General features: G+C 42.9%; 1 protein-coding gene across 1 annotated transcript in view; it reads left to right on the top strand.

The window, feature by feature from the left end:
• The window catches only part of DPYS (dihydropyrimidinase), an 88,509-nt gene that overhangs the window by 48,788 nt on the left and 22,404 nt on the right, over positions 1 to 17,317 (top strand). The gene's annotated exons all lie outside the window — the stretch shown is intronic.

The following is a 17,317-nucleotide window of genomic DNA, read 5'->3' as shown; positions in this document are numbered from 1 at the left end:
ATATAAAAATGTAAATATTTAATTTTCTGATATCATTACTGTTACAAAGTGAAGGACAGATATTATATAAGAAATACTAGAGAACCGATGAGCGAAAGTGATAGAAACTTAAAAGCACAGAGGCTTTTTAGCTTGACCTTAAGTTAGTTATTCTTAGGCTAGACATGAAGGAAATGAAGCAGGTAATATGTAGATCTTAAAAAAGAATAAGAACTAAACATCTGGATCATTAAGGGCTATTCTGAAACAACTGACTAGGAAAAGGAGGACAAAGAATGTTATAGAAATCAGTAGCTAACACTGGTGAGAGAGTGGTCTAAATTTATATAGTCTGAAAACATGACTCAAAGAGACATAATCACAGCCTATAAATATCCTCCAAGCAACAATATATGTGGTAAGTAAAGGAAGTGACTTATTCACAACCCTGAGTTCAGGTCATTTTTCTTTGTCCAGTTGTCTAAGGAAGACAATGCTTTACACCTGAGCTGGTGTTGTCCTCAGACTTTACAACAGCGGAGCAGACTAAGGCTGGTACCGCTGGAGACACCCAGGTGTAGGGTTAAAAAGAAGATCCCCAGGGAATGGCCTTCCCATGGCTCTCCACCTTGCTAGGAATTAGACCGGACAGTTTGAGTGTTCTCATTTCTCCCTCACCTTTGAAAAGGAATACATATTTGAAGAAGGAGAAAGTGCATTTATCATAGTTCATATCAAAAGAGAGAATTTGACAGAAACTGAATGCTGATCCCTTATCCAGGTCGATCATAGCACCAGCCTTCTCTACTCTTGGCCCGCTTGTTAGGAGAAAGTTGCTCATCTGAGCTGGCTGTTCCTGACCAAAATTTATGCTGATGACCTCAAGGAGGACCTGTCTGGTGCGAGACAATATTTTAAGCCTTCGCTAACTGTCCGCAAGTCACCCATAGCTTCCCCCTGTCTCCAGCCACTACCCCACCGGCCGTGACGGTCTGCCTCTCCTCGCCTCGCAGACTGCGTTCTCTGGAATGCCGCACGCCTACCGACCGTGCTGCGTCACAGCCTTTATTCGCTGTCTTTCTCCCTCGTTAACATTCTTGAAGTCTAATTCCATTTTTTTTTTTTTTTTTGCGGTACGCGGGCCTCTCACTGTTGTGGCCTCTCCCGTTGCGGAGCACAGGCTCTGGACGCGCAGGCTCCGTGGCCATGGCTCACGGGCCCAGCCGCTCCGCGGCATGTGGGATCTTCCCATACCGGGGCACGAACCCGTGTCCCCAGATCAGCAGGCAGACTCTCAACCACTGCGCCACCAGGGAAGCCCTTTTTTTTTTTTTAGTTCCATTTTTTAAAATAAACGTGTTGTTTCAGAATAGTTTTAGATTTACAGAAAAGTTGCAGAGTTAGCACAGAGACTCCCAAATGCCCCACAGTGGGTTGCCGTTATGATCATCTTACATTACTCTGATACATTTGCTACAATGAATGAACCAGTTTTGATATGATATTATTAACTGGAGTTCATACATTGAGACTTTCTTAGTTTTTGCCTAATATTCTTTTTCCATTCCAGGATCTCATCCAGAACACCATATGGCATTTAGTCATCATGTTTCCTTAGGCTCCTTTGGTCTCTGAGAATTTTTCTGACTTGATTTTCTTATTTTTATTGAAGTACAGTTGATGTACAATGTTGTGTTAATTTCTACTGTACAGCAAAGTGATTCAGTTATACACACACACACACATATATACATATATATATGTTCTTCTTTATATTGTTTTCCATTATGGTTTATCACAGGATACTGAATATAGTTCCCTGTGCTGCACAGTAGGACCTCGTTGTTTACCCATTCTGTATATAACACTTGGCATCTGCTAATCCCAGCCTCCCACTCCATCCCTCCCTCTTGACAACCACAAGTCTGTTCTGTATGTTTCTGACTTTATTTTTGATGACCTTGACAGTTTTGAGGAATTCTGGTCAGGTATTTTGCAGAACGTCTATTTCCTTTTTTTTTTTTTTTTTTTGACGTTATTAGCCTGGGGTTACGGGTTTGGGGAGGAAGACCATAGAGGCAAAGTACTATTTTCATCACAACCTTTCAAGGGTACCTACTATCAATGTGACTTCTCACTGTCGTCGTTGACCTGGATCAGCTGCGTCTGTTTTCTCCACTGTACAATTAGTCGTTTCTTCCCCTTTCCATATTGTACTTTTTAGAAGGAAGTCACTATGCACAGCCCACACTTAAGGAGTGGGGAATTATGCTCTAGTTTTATGTTTTAACTGATTCTACAACCCCAGAGTCTGACCCAGTTCAGCACAGAGTAGAAACAGTAAATGTTGAAGGGGTGAGTGAGAAGGATACAGGTTCCACACTGTATGGAAGATTGATGTGATTAAGACATGGCATAAACTGTATTATATACTTGAAAGTTGCTAAGAGAGTAGATCTTAAATGTTCTAACCACAAAAAAGAAATGGTAATTATGTGACATGATGGAGGTGCTTTGGCAGTAATCATTTTGCAATATGTAAGTGTGTATCAAATCAACATGTTAGGGACTTCCCTGGTGGCACAGTGGTTAAGAGTCCACCTGCCAATGCAGTGGACACGGGTTTGATCCCACTTGCTGCGGAGCAACTAAGCCCGTGCGCCACATCTACTGAAGCCTGCACACCTAGAGCCCGTGCTCCGCAACAAGAGAAGCCACCACAATGAGAAGCCTGCGCACCGCAACCAAGAGTAGCCCCCGCTCTCTGCAACTAGAGAAAAAGCCCGCACGCAGCAACGAAGATCCAACACAGCCATAAATAAATTAATTATTTTTTTAAATCAACACGTTAAACTCACACAATGCTATATGTCAATTACAGTTCAATAAAGCTGAGGAAAAGTAAAGAAATGACATAAAGGAAAATTGGAAAGATTTTATTCAGCAACAATTACAGTGAGAGGAAAAGTAAGAAGAATAGCATTTCCTCACTTTTTTTTTAGTTTTTTATTAATTAATTAATTTTTGCTGTGTTGCGTCTTCGTTTCTGTGTGAGGGCTTTCTCTAGTTGTGGCAAGCGGGGGCCACTCTTCATCGCGTTGCGCGGGCCTCTCACTATGGCGGCCTTTGTTGTTGCGGAGCGCAGGCTCAGTAGTTGTGGCTCACGGGCCTAGTTGCTCCCAGGCATGTGGGATCTTCCCAGACCAGGGCTCGAAGCCGTGTCCCCTGCATTAGCAGGCAGATTCTCAACCACTGCTCCACCAGGGAAGCCCTTCCTCACACTTTTAACGTATTGCAAGTTATCGGTAATTGTTGAAATGAATGAAGATGAATAAAGGAGAAAGGATTCTCTAAGGAAAGAAGAAAGAACTGCTTCACGGGTTTTCTTTTCCTTGTGTCCCCTTCATTTTTGAGGTTGGGGCGCAATTAGCTTTTTAAGCAGCTCTTGTAATAAATAAGAGAAGAAAATGAAGTTAACAGAGAGCTATCTTCCTGGTTCTTTCATTCAGTCAGCAAGGAGCATCGCTGAGAGCCAGGCATGAGGGTCAAGGTTGTACAAGGAGCCAGGCCCTGCCTTTGGGAAGCTGACAGTCTATGGAGAGGAGATAAGAGATAAAGTCAAAGGGTCTCAGCCTCAGGAGGAATGTGTTAAGGATATCACGTGGGAGGCAGAAACAGGAAGCCCAGGGAGGAAAGATCATTCTTGCACTAGTGCAGTCATTGGCATAGGACCTAGGGTCACATTAGAGAGGAGAGGAAATGAGGCTTCTGACCCTGAGAGTCAAGGCTAAACATGGAGGTGAGGTAGACTGAGGCATTGGTAGCAGGGTCTGGGTGGAGGCAGTTAAGGCCAGGGATTACAAGCAGAAAGAACAGGTTCAGGCTGTGGAAAGGGACTGGAGGATGAAGAGGTCGTGGGCTGCCTATCTCCAGTTTTAATCTTGTTCGTTACAGACACAGGCAATTTTAAAGAGAGCTCATCTAGTGAAGAAGCATTATTTAATCAAATGAACAAATAGATATATCTGTAGGATTTTTTTTTCTTGCAAGATACTCCTTTTGATTTTACCTATCTAACTTTAATATTAGCTAAAGGCTGGTGATGTGAAGGCTTTCTGTCTGACCACAACATTAGAGTTTGAACAGAATTTTCCTTCGAAATTTCCTGAAAGGTTTTTAGCAAAAGCAATTAATTGCCCTGCTGACTAGTTAGTATGTCAAATGACAGCAATGTGCATTTCACCCCAGAGCCTGAAGGGGGCGCCCACAGCCCACATTGAGCCAAGGGACCCAACCAGGGCATTCAGGCTTCTGGTTATGCAAGAAAAAGCCAGCCTCTGGAGGATGGATGAGTTTGCTAATGATATTTGGCTTCATGGAACACAGAAGTTTTCCCTTCTTTTTTTTTTCTAATTCTCATTACTTATTAATGGCATGTAGAAGCATGCTTGCAACACAATCTGTAACCTTAAAAACGGACTGCATTAAAGTTGCTGAAGGAGATCAAGGGAAAGACAGGCAGTGCAGCCATGTTTCTTTTTCTTTATAAAAAGCCGATGATTCCAGGGTGAGGTATCTGACATGTGGTGCTGGATGCTGAGAGAGGATTGAGAGTGGGCGTCTGTAGAGAAGGTTTGGACACCCTGTTGAAAGGTTACCTAAGACGTTACTAGCCTGTAAAAAGTTCCTGCAGAAATCAGCTGCAATAGCTCTTCTGTGTCATTGCACAATCAAAACAAACTGCGTTTGGTGCATGTGGAGCATTCACCTGTTTGGGAAGTAAAAAGAGTCTGCTGTATTGAGTGTGACGGCCCTTTGAGCCAGTGCCTATTGCTTGTGACAGAGCTGTGTGCCCTAACACATCACTGCTTGGGTCAGAGCTTGAAATTTAAGGACACATTGCCTATGCAAATGTTTGGCCCATTTCTGTAGGATATCTTGGAGCTTAGAGTCAGGAGGACGAAATCAGGATTATGATTTTCATGTAGTGTCAAGACAGAATCTTGTGGTATCATGTGGTAAATACAGAGACCAGTCAAATTGGCCAACTTGTTAAAAACCTTATTAGAGAAGATGGCATGTGAGTTACTTGCAAGCCTATAGCAGCAGCAATAACTCATGTTCTGGCAATTTAAGACTATCCTATGAGCTTCCGCTCTTCTGCATTCATTAAATAGCACTTAGTTACCATGGCAACTGTCCCTTTTCAGTATTTATGAGCGGTAGGGTATCTCGCAGAATCTCAAGCACACTAACACACTGTGTGCACTGGAACATTTAATGAAGACTTCTAGGCTGGACTGTATTTTGCAAAGCAGGCATACTTTCCTCACAGTTATTTTCGTTTATTATTTTTAACTCAATTATGGCAGGCTTTCGACCTTGATTACACCATTCTTGAAGGCATTGTGCTGTCTTTCCTGCTTAATTTCCTTCCCTTTCTCATTGAAGATAGAGATAAATGAATTCAACTATATTCAGAGAAGAGTAATGACGTGCAGCTTAATGAAAGTGCCCCCCTGAGTTCTAGAGAGGGCCTTGTGTGCGAAAAGGAGAATGACTGTTTCATCCTTGGCTAGTGGGGAGTGTGGGATGTGGGGAAAAAGAAGAAATAGGGAGTAAGGTGCCCTTTGGTGAATAGTGATGACGACTGTGGCTGATTATTACAGCTATATTGTCAGTGACTATTTCACGGAAGCTACTAAGCATTTTCCCTTGAAGTTGCACATCGTGTATCATTTAACTAATTTGTACACTATCATCTTCCTTCTCAAAAGAAGCGTTTGCACACACACATGCTAGCACGCACTCACACACAGGCACATAAACACAACTACCGTGTCTCTGCTTGTAAATATTGGTCAGCCTGAAAACTCTGCTTTTAATGCCTGTTTCTAAGACTGTTTCTAACTCACTCCTCTCCCAGTCCCCAAACCCACACCATCGCATCATGTGGGAGGAGGGGAGAGAGACCCAGGCCTTGTACCATGTGCGTGGCTGGACATGAAGGCGATTTATGCCATGCTTTTTCACCGTGTTGTCTTGCAGACGTTCATGGGGGCAGCCTGGCATCAGGTGAAGGTTGACCAAGGCTCTGCTTTTGCACAGCTATCCGAGGACCCGCCACATAGTAGTTACCATAGATTTATAGAGTAATTTTGACAATTTTCTGGCAAATGATAGCAAAGTTTCTTGAGGAATAAATGACTTTTGCTAATCCACACAAAATCCAGCCCACCTTCTCAGCTGCTGGGGGCAGGAGCAGAACCAGAGAGTAAAGAGAAAGGCTTTGGGGTTCAATTCCTACTCTGTCTGCCACATACTAACTGGATGCGACCTTGGGAATGTTATTTAATTTTTCTGAATTTCAGCCTGTTTATTTGTAAAATAGGGATGATGATGATGATTGCCGTTTATCTGATAGCATTGTTGTGTTTAAGATAGTGTACGTAAAATGCTTGGTATAATAAATGAAATAAAAAACAAAATATCCGAAATGCATGGTACATAATTAATGTTCAGTAGTGCCTGGCGTGCAGTAGGTGCTCAGTAGTAGTAGGTGGTCAGTGGCAGTAGATGGTCAATTGATCAAATAAGTGGGAGCCATTATTAACTATAATTGTGATTCAAAAGCAGTAATGACTTACTTCAGACCAAACAGGACTAAAATTATATTTCATGTGAAAGCTCCATCTCTTGTGTTTCTTACACACCTGCAACTTGCAGCAAGAATGACTGAAATTAAGGAGCTTAGTGGGTTCTTTAGGCTAAGATAACCTGATTAAATCAGAACTCATGTGCCCCCAGAGCTGACTCCTTTGAAAAATTATTTGCAGTGAAACAGTTTCAACAAACCACCTAAGATCCATTTTGTGACCTTCGGAAGACATTTGGTTTTAAAAAAAAGTTTTGGACTATGCATGAAAAAAGCTAGCTTGCTGATTACATATGGGTGAAATTTTAACCACTATTTATTCCAGGTTGTTTATTTAAACATGTTCTTATGCAGCTGAACCTTTCAAGTGAACTAGAAATGATTTCCAAGGACTTCACTACTAATAGCTGCAATTTTCTTCAAATGATACAGGAAAAGCGGCTTAGGGACAGACCACAGTAACCCATATTCTATCGTTGACGATTTGCTTTTGCCAGAGTAAGCATAGTTTATTTTAAGCATTAGGACTTGGGTAACAAATAAGCACCAAGGGATGGTGGTTGTATGAAAGGCATAGGCTATTCTAACCTGCTATATTTTTCTTCCTGCCTGACATATGTTATACATTTTTCTGTCTTTGGCATTTGCCTGTCTTATTTACAGCTGTATCCCTAGGTACCAAAACAGTGCCAGGAATATATAGCAGCTCAATAATTATTTACTGAGTGACTAAACCAGATATTAATTGTCTCGGGCCAGTGAACAAATGTGATTTTAAAATTTTGGTTGGGCTTTGTTTATCTGCTTCGGAAACACGTTCAAGATCCAGGTTTTACATTTTTCCCTCTGAGTTGAAAAAAAAAAAGAATTCTTGGCACTTCTTCCTTCTCCTTCCCCAAAGCAGTACTTGACAAGGATACGTTCCAGAGTCAGTGGCCGGTAACATTGCCAGACCTGGCCTGGCCGTGAATGTGGCTTAAGCCAGATTGGATCCTTTTGTGGGTTAAACGACTCTGTGTTTTGGTCCCAGACTCATTTCTAATTCTGGCCAGTTATCTTAAAAACATGGGCCCTTGGTTACGGAGGGTTCAGAAGATGGAATGAAAATGGATGGAGGGAAATTTAGTATCAGTACCTGAAAAGAATCCCAGTGTCCTTATATTCTTTTTTTTTTCTTTTTTTTTTTGTGGTACACGGGCCTCTCCTGTTGCGGAGCACAGGCTCCGGACGTGCAGGCTCAGCGGCCATGGCTCACAGGCCCAGCCGCTCCGCGGCACTTGGGATCTTCCCGGACCGGGGCACGAACCCACGTCCCCTGCATCAGCAGGCAGACTGTCAACCGCTGCGCCACCAGGGAAGCCCCGTCCTTATATTCTTAAAGCACAGCAAAGAGCATGGCTTCCTACAAAGGCCTTTGGAGAAAGCATCAGTTACTATGCATTGTTCTCTTTAGAAGACGATGACAATTGGAAGTCTATTTGGAGGCAGAGTAATTTAGGGAAGCACAGTCTTTTCTAATGGCCTGAACAAAGCTCAAAAAACAAAACAAAAAACCTTAATGTAAGCTAATTTACCTTTTTTCTTTTTTTAAGAACAGGGGTTCTTGGGACTTCCCTGGCAGTCCGGTGGTTAAGAGTCCTCACTCCCAATGCAGGGGGCACGGGTTCAATCCTTCATCGGGGAACTAAGGTCCCGCATGCTGCACGGTGCGGCCAAAAAAAAAGAAAAGGTGGGGGGTTCTCAAAGTGTGGTCCCTGGACCAGTAGCATCAGCATCAGCTGGGAATTTATTAGAAATGCTAATTCTCAGGCACCTCCCGGAGCCTGCTGTCTCAGAAACTCTGAGGGTAGAGCCCAGCAACCTGTGTTTTCACAAGCCCCCCAGGGGATTCTGTTCCTCACTCAGGCTTAAGAAGCACTGGTTCTCATAGTGTGAGAGAAGACTTTGGAACTCAAAGTCCAATTAACTCCCCAAACAGAGTTCTCTATAGCCCTGCTTGATTAGTACTAGTTTTAGGAAACTTACTACCTAACCAAACTGTTCAGTCCTTCCTGGGATGGTTGTAATTGTTAGGATGTTCTTACTTTGGTTGCATTAAAAATCCCCTCCTTCCAGCTGCTAACATGTTTGGCCTCTGAAGCTATGAAGAATGTATCTACATTCTCAGATAATAGTTCATTCATTCATTCAATCAAACATTTAAAGAAAGACACTGGCGCCAATAAGTTATCCCATCACCAGATAAGCATCCTCAGGTCCCTCAGTGGATCCTTAGGTCCGTGATTAGCAGAATCCCCATGTCCTGACCACACTTCTGCTCACCCTTCTCTTGACACACACTTGTCCACATCCTACAAAGATACGAGTCCCAGAACTGGATCCGATTCTGCTTGTAATACCACGAGAGCAGGAACATGTGAGGCTGATTGGTTTTATAGCTAAATGCAGAACTTTGCATTTCCCTTATGACGTTTTCTTCTGTGATGTACCTTATGAAATTGCCATCTGTAGGTTAAAAATGTGAAATGTGAGCAATTGCGTGGAGTTCTAATATCTTATCACATTTATTCAGTCAATAACATAAAAACTTATATTGGGCCTTCTCTGGTGTTTATGTTAAAATAACGGGTTTATGCTAAATGGTTTTTGTTTGTTTGTTTGTTTCACACTTTTAAGTCCATTTGAGCAGATAGTAATTTACAGTGTCCATAATTCTTCAAAGATGCAATATTTAATATAAACAAAAGTCACAAAGAATAATGCAGTTAACACTTGTGTATTAACCTTCCCAAGCCCATCTCCTCCCCTCCCCCCAATAAATACCTTGGATCCTGGATTTGATGTTTATTACTCCCATGCATTTCTTCCTATTTGTACTATATATATATATATATATATGCATTCCCAGGCACAATATATACACAATAAATATATTTTGTGTATTTTTGTGTATAATGGATTGTATCGTACCATATATATTATTGTGTAACTTTCTCAATATTATTTTTATTGGCACCTAACCATGTCGAAACGTGTGTAGGTGTTTCATTCCTTTCTACTGCTGTATCGTATTCTATTTTATGAATATAGCATGATTAATTATATATCTTCCAATGCTGGTGGACATTTAGGTTGTTTCTAGTCTTTCACTGTTTCAGACAGTGTGTACATCCTTGTATACATGTGTGAGAGTTTCTATAGGACATCTGTCTAGTCCCTGATTTGTTTTACATCAAATGCTGTCAAATTTTTGCCTGTAGAAAGATATAAAATTGCTCAATTCTTTGTAAGTAAATACAGAACTTTCCGTTCTGGAGTCGCGTTAAACCTGTCGCCTAATTACCTCTTATCTTGTCACACGTTCATTTCTTCAGTTATTAAGAACCATATATTGGACCCCTGCCATGTGTCAAAGACCACAGTAGGCAGCTGAAGACAAAAGTGAGGCATAATCTCACTCCTTACTTGGGTGGTAGGGGCAGCGTTAGTGGAGAGGTGGTGGCTTTTGCTTTTTGGCTGCAGTCATTGTATTGTGAGCTGCGAGTCTGACATTCCAGGGATCAGCTGTCACTAACAGAGTGGGATGGAATGTGGAGATGGGGTGTGGGTGGTAGGAAGTGGGGTTAGACAACTTGGGCTTATGATCCCTTCCTGTCCCCCGAGGTTACACGGCAAATATCCACCTGTAGACCTGGCTTTGCACCTATTTTGTTATTCTAACTGCATCCCTAACCCCTGAAATACAGAATATTAGCATCAAACAAAGACACACGAACACAGACATATAGCGGTTTCGTATTCATCAGGGCCCCTGGTTACAGCCTCACGTATTTTGCATAAACATACATGTTGGCCCTGATTTCCCCACTTTATCATGTATAAACTGAGATTAAGTTCATATGTCCATATATACACATCTATATATGTGTATATATATATAGGTTCATGCAGAGTGGAGAGCTGGGGGTGCTGAGCAGGGCACCCCTGAATCCAAGGTCAGAGCTTCCTCGCTGGGCTGCAGGGCAGCAGACTGCGTGCTCTGTCCTTGGTGACAAGTGCGCACGTGGCATATAGGTCCCTGCAAATCTGCCAGTACTCGGGGATCTCACTTCCCAGCACATCCTGCTGGCTGGGGGATTCTTTGGACACTAGAGGACAGTGGACATTTTCCATTTCAAAGATGTCCTGTGCCTGCAGAACACCTACTCGGTGCCCTCCCAGAAGAGCGGGCTGTGCAAAGCAGAGAGCTGGGGAAGGAGAGTGAAGGTACATTAAGCTGATTTTGCAGCTGCAGCTGGAGTCCCGTTAAACCTATTGCCTAATTTCCTTTGTCTAACTTGATTTATTTTTGGCTGGAAGGGAAATGGATCAGCATTGCTTTTTATGCCGAGATTATGTCGCCTGAAGGAAATTTTCCATCAGTTTCGTGTGCCTCTGGCCTCAGTCCTGTAATTGGGACTGGGCAGCGACCTCCCCGGCGGCCTTCTGGAGGGGGGAACACAGGCTGCCCCTTCACACAGAGCTTGGCGTTTGTGCCAGGCCTTTCTGTAGGTTTCTCTGGCCATACTCTAACATAGACAGCTTCATTTTATTTATTTTTTTCTTTTCTGTGAAGCCCTTTTCTCCCTACCTTTGCTCTATCTCTTTTCCTATATTTGGAATGCTCTCTGTCTTTCCAGAATTTCTTAAAGGTGGTTTCTTTACATTTCTGATATAATATTTCCTTCCTGTCTCCCCTCCTCCCCCCCCCCCCCCATGTGTTTTTCTGCCCCCCCCCTTTTTTTTAATCACCAAGGAGGGATGTGTTTATACTTTGCTCTTGGTTCTATTCTCCTACCCAGGCATTTAAGGAAAGCTAAGAGTCTGGAGGCAGAAAAATAAAAAGGCAGTTTAGCCACACACAGAAAATAGGAGCATATATCTGTGTGGAAGGGTTGCTGAGTTCCTCGCATGGTGGGGATGGGAGGAGAAAGTATTAACCGGTTACCTACAAACACGTATTTATTGCGTGCTCACTCTGTATAAGAAATAGTGTTGCTAAGTGCTGTGAGGGACATAAATGTAAGATGTAACACCTGCCAACAAAGAGGCTGCATTCTGGTTGGACAGACGAGATATAAACACGGGAAAGGATAAGATAACTCTTGGAAGGGGAAAATTAGAAGCGCTCAACACATCAGTTCAAGAAGTGGGGAGGGTCTCATGTGCTTGACTCCTACCAATGAGTGGTCCAAATAATTGTCCTGAGTTGAGGTCATCAAGCCTTCACAGAAGACTGGGTTAGGCTTGGGAAAGGGCTTTGACCTAGCTGAATCCTTGGGGACGGTTCTGGATAAGTAGACAGGGGGCAGTAAAGCCCTCCAGATGGAGAAGTCAGGGATAAATGAGGGAAAATGGAAAAGATAATTCAGTGGGCAATCAGGAGACCCAGGAGGCTGGGCAGAGGGGTCAAGGTGGCAGGCAGCTGGAGACAAGATTAGTCCTGGCCAAACTGCCAAGGGCTTTGAATGGTAGTCTGAGTACAGAAGATTTTCTCTTAGGCAGCACGAGCTATTGAATGTCTTTGTGTGAGGATTTGAATTGATCTAAATCTGTACCTTCCTATTTTTACATGGCATAAGCAGAAAATAGTTATTTGTAGAGTACACGGCACTAAAGAGAAAGGGATTTGGAGACTGGGAGGAGAATATAGCAAAACCAACTTGTCCTGGTTTGCCTGGAACCTTCCCAGTTTTCCCATAGCACTGAAAGTCTCATGTCCAGACAAATCGTCAACCTCAGCCTACACCAGGACTGCTTGTCACCTGGGAGAATACTTTTGGTCAAAGGTGACTAGCCTATGAGCCCTGCCCATGCCTGGTCACCCTGGGATCCCAGAGTTTCAATCTTGCATCTGGGCTCATCAGTTGGGAAACCTTGATTAAATAGTATTTTAGGGTTATGAGTGGGCAGGATGGGTTGGAGTGTGGAAGAATGGTCAGGAGGCTATTGGTGGAGTCTGGCTTGAGGGGATAAGGCCTCAAACAAGATGATGGCAAGGAAAATGGGGGAAAAAATTTTTGATTTAAGACATTTTTTCCCCCCGGGAGGAGAAATTCTCCTGACAACCAGGAGAAAGATTGAACATTGAATGAGGTAAAGGAGTCAGAAATGACTCCAAAACAACTGCAGCTTTGTTCATTTATGACCCAAGCATTTATTGAGTGCCAACTGGGTGCAAAATATCATACTCAAAGTTGAGTGAGAAATGTGTTCCCCTTATATAACTTAGGACCTAATTAGACAGATTAAATAAAATTAAAAAAAAACTTCAAATAACTATAATATAAGGTAAAAGGTCAGGGTGTGTGGCACAGTAGTTAAGGGGCATGGGATTCAGAGCAGAAGTGGGTCACTAGAGTCAAATCTCAAATACTAGCTGCATGACCTTGGACAAGTTACCTTTTCAATTCTCAGTCTCCTCTCAGACGCACAGTAATGTAGATATGCTAGTCATAGTGCCAAGCTCTGGGCCTTGTTGGAAGGAGATAATACCTTCAGCATGGTGCATGGCATATAGTAAAACTTTAAGCAGCATTAATATCATTATCACATACAAAGTGGTAAGACACGAGAGATTTACTACCTAGCAGGGAGGTGTCAAAGTAAATGACTTTTATAAATTGAGAGCCTATAGAAAAAAAAAAAGCTTAGATGAATCAACAGTAGTTCCAGAATTCCAGTTTGTTTTGTCAATCATAGTTTCACTCCTGTTTATGCATGTCCACTTCCTCACATTTAGTTTGTGATTGGCGTGTCAGTGGGGTGCAGTTGTACCTGCAGTTTAGGTAAGATGCCCCTTAGATGTCACATTGTAAAGGGCCATTAATCAGTGTTGGATGTCTGACCCTGTGGGGCAGTGGTCTCCAGAGAAGGGTCTCTATATCATTTCTTTATTTTAGTTATAACTTGGATTACTTTTTACAGTTTAAAAAATTTTTTTTCTTTTGCTATTTTAAATCCAAATTTTTGATTATTTCTATTGGATGAGTTACTAAGAGCAGAATTACTATATCAAAGGGTATATGCATTTAAGGGTTCTCTGCATATGTGGTTACATCCTCATGGTTCCTCACCAACTCTGGGTACAATCTTTTTTTTTTTTTCCCTTTGAGTTTTGTTACTTTCGCAGGTAAAAATTTTTACCTTTCAGCTACAAATTGCATATATTTGAGCACTAAGGAAGTTGAATATTTTTCCATGTTTATTAGTCATTGGATTTTTTTCCTTATGAAGAAATATCTGTTCATGCCCTTTGTTCATTTTTCATTTGGTAACCTGTTATTATTTGTCTCTTCATTTAAAGGGGTCTGTCTTATTTCTTGCAAACTCCCCAGGTTCTTTTGAGAAATAAATGCTATAGTTACATGAAAGTGTTTTGCATAAACTGTAAGGACCTATATGCATGTTATTATTATTGAAAAATTGACCTTGTTCGTATGTTAGAGTCATATTTATAACAAAGAGGTCCTTGCAAATTCAGAAATAGGCTTGACTAGAGTGTGAGCTCAGTTCCCGTCGGGATTTTTGTCTGTTTTATTCACTGCTGCATCCCCAGTGCCTAGAACAGTGTGTGGCATGGAGTAGTGATCAATAAATACATGTTAAATGAATGGAATATGAGATAAACACATAGATGGATAGAGATTTTCTACAATGTTCCACCAAGTTGACTTCATTTCATTTGCTTTTTTGCCTCAAGCTGGAAGCAAATAGAGTTGTGTATGGCTGGTAGGTCAGAGCTGTGAAATAGTGTTCTTATCATTCTGGACTTAAGAAACTAATTTCTTAGAACCTAACTTTCTTTATGGTAACATTGTAAGCCTAATTAGTAATTCTACCTCATTTATTTAAGTGATAAACCAGAGACAAGAAGAGTTTAGTGACCCAAGCATGGCATTCAGCAGTATGATAGAAGACCCAAGTTGTTGTTCTAGTTTTATAGAAGAGCATTTCTAATTCCTAAATATATGACAAGCCTCCTAGTCTTTCCATGCCTCACTTGTGGTTTCTGGCAATTATGAGAATAAATTGTACACAAAGTCTAAAAGAAAACATGACAGTATGCCTTAAAATTGATTCATTCTTTGGTTGCCTATTTTGCGGGAAAGCTTTTGCATAGAAATTTATGCTAATGAGTTTAATCTCCTGTATAGACTTAAATTCAACTACCCACAGGTGCCTGGTACCAACTTCTTTTCTAGAGTTTCTCTGCTCTGTTTTTTTTTTTTTTTTTTTTTTTTTATGTGGTACGCGGGCCTCTCACTGTTGTGGCCTCTCCCGTTTCGGAGCACAGGCTCCGGACGCGCAGGCTCAGCGGCCATGGCTCATGGGTGCAGCCTCTCCACGGCATGTGGGATCTTCCCGGACCGGGGCACAAACCCGTGTCCCCTGCATCGGCAGGCGGACTCTCAACCACTGCGCCACCAGGGAAGCCCCTCTCTGCTCTGTTTTTATCACTAATTAACCTACCTCACATTATGTTTCCCTTTTAAGGTGCTTTAGTGTTTCTGGAAGAAGATGGGGTAAAATTTCATATAAATGTGCATGTTGCTCCAGACTTGTGTTCTGGATGGATCACTTACAGTGGGAGGCAATACATGTGGTTTTTTTTTTTTTTTTTTTTTGTGGTACGTGGGCCTCTCACTGTTGTGGCCTCTCCCGTTGCGGAGCACAGGCTCCGGACGTGCAGGCTCAGCAGCCATGGCTCACGGGCCCAGCTGCTCCGCAGCATGTGGGATCCTCCCTGACCGGGGCATGAACCCGTGTCTCCTGCATCGGCAGGCGGACTCTTAACCACTGCGCCACTAGGGAAGCCCATGGTGTTTTTTTTGAGGCCCATAGACTCTTATTTATGATCTTAGGTGAGTTACTCAGCTTCCCTGAGCCTCAATTTCTTCATTTATAAAATAGGTATTTAAAAAGCCCTGCTTCCATTGGATTGTAAGGATTAAATAAAATAATGTGTGAAAAGATGTTAGCATAGGGTTTGGCAAATAAGCAAGCAGGAAATAGAGGCTGCAACTGAATATTATTATTGTCATGTTCATCATAGATGGCTTGGCCATGGCTCTTAGCCACTGAGGTGCTATTAGCAAATGTAAGAAAAGCAAGTGAAAATGTCAAAGCAAGAGACAAGGAAAGAGAGAGAGATGCCTGCAAGAAACAGTCCCAGAAGCAACCCATCCAGGATATATCAGGGTTCAAACAGAGAAGTGGAACCACCTGGAGATACAGATACAGATACAGATGTATACACACATGCACCCATGCATATATACATATGTGTGTGTGTAGATATATGTGCACATGTATATATACGTAGATGTACACATACATATATGTATATATGATTTGACCTTTCACAACTGTAGGAGCTGGTTGATCAGTGTCTGCAAGGCTGCTGTCTTTGCATCTGATGCTGGAGCTTGAAGTCCAGTGGTTAGGCCATCGGGAGGGGAAGATGGAGGTCAAGCGGGAAGTGCGGAGACAAGGTGGAACCACAAGCGTAAGCTGGGCCCCACAGGGAGGACGGAGTGACACCAGTGCCTGTTCTTGTTGCCTCTGCCCTTGCTGGTGTGGCGTGGATGTCAAACTTTGGTCATGGGGCCAAACACACACTGGGCGCAGGGGTCAGAGCCGCTGATGGAGGATCCAGAGGAAGGAGAAGCAGGCTCAGCCCCGGTGGCCTCTCACACCAGATGAGCCCACAGATAATCTGAGCTGCAGATTGGTCGCTGCTTCACTTGCCCCCTCTGAGGCCTAGATGTCATTATCAATGTGGTTGTCTGTTTCTTTTTGTTGTTTTTTTACATCTTTATTGGAGTATAATTGCTTTACAATGGTGTGTTAGTTTCTGCTTTATAACAAAGTGAATCAGCTGTACATATACATATATCCCCATATTCCCTCCCTCTTTCGTCTCCCTCCCACCCCTCCAGGTGGTCACAAAGCACCGAGCTGATCTCCCTGTGCTATGCGGCTGCTTCCCACTAGCTGTCTATTTTACGTTTGGTGGTGTGGTTGTCTGCTTTAAGGTGAAGACACTGATGGGTACAGAGAGGTTATTCATTTGCTTCAAATCACACAGCTGCAAAGGGCAGAGCTGGGCTTCAGAGCAGGCCTGGTTGACTTGTGTCTAACCTCTTAAACACTGCAAAGTTACAGCTGCCCAAAAAGGCAGGGAAGGAAGGCATACCTACCGCACAGAGGTTAGCGTGTGGTCTCTGGAGTTTGTAATCTGGCCTCTCCACTCACTGACAGCGTAACCTGGGGCAGGTTACTGAACCTTGGCTTGCTTCCATTTGCTCATCTGTCACATGGGCCTGATTATAATGCCCATGACACAGGCTGTATGTAGAGCATTAATACACGTGGATTCTCTGCCACAGTGCCCAGGGCCGTGAGCAACCCGTGAACGTTGGCGGTTACTACCCCAGGTTGCTCAAGTCAGCGGCTTTCTGCACGTCTCTCTGCAGTGGCAGGTAGCTTGTCAGGCCCTCCTCGGGTGTCGCTCCCTTTCCGTGCTTCATTACCGATGAGTTGCCCTGAGGCTGGCTCGGTGGTGTAGCAAAGTCAGTTTCACCGGCTGCATTTCCGCATCAGCACCTTGGATTCTGAGCCTCATGCCCACTCAAGGCAGAC

This window comes from Aethalodelphis obliquidens, unplaced genomic scaffold (genome assembly GCF_003676395.1).
Source record: "Aethalodelphis obliquidens isolate GAN/ISIS:26980383/991018 unplaced genomic scaffold, ASM367639v1 scaffold39, whole genome shotgun sequence".
NCBI lineage: Eukaryota > Metazoa > Chordata > Mammalia > Artiodactyla > Delphinidae > Aethalodelphis > Aethalodelphis obliquidens.
The sequence above is the reverse complement of the archived record's forward strand: the minus strand, read 5'-3'. Positions and strand labels throughout refer to the sequence as shown.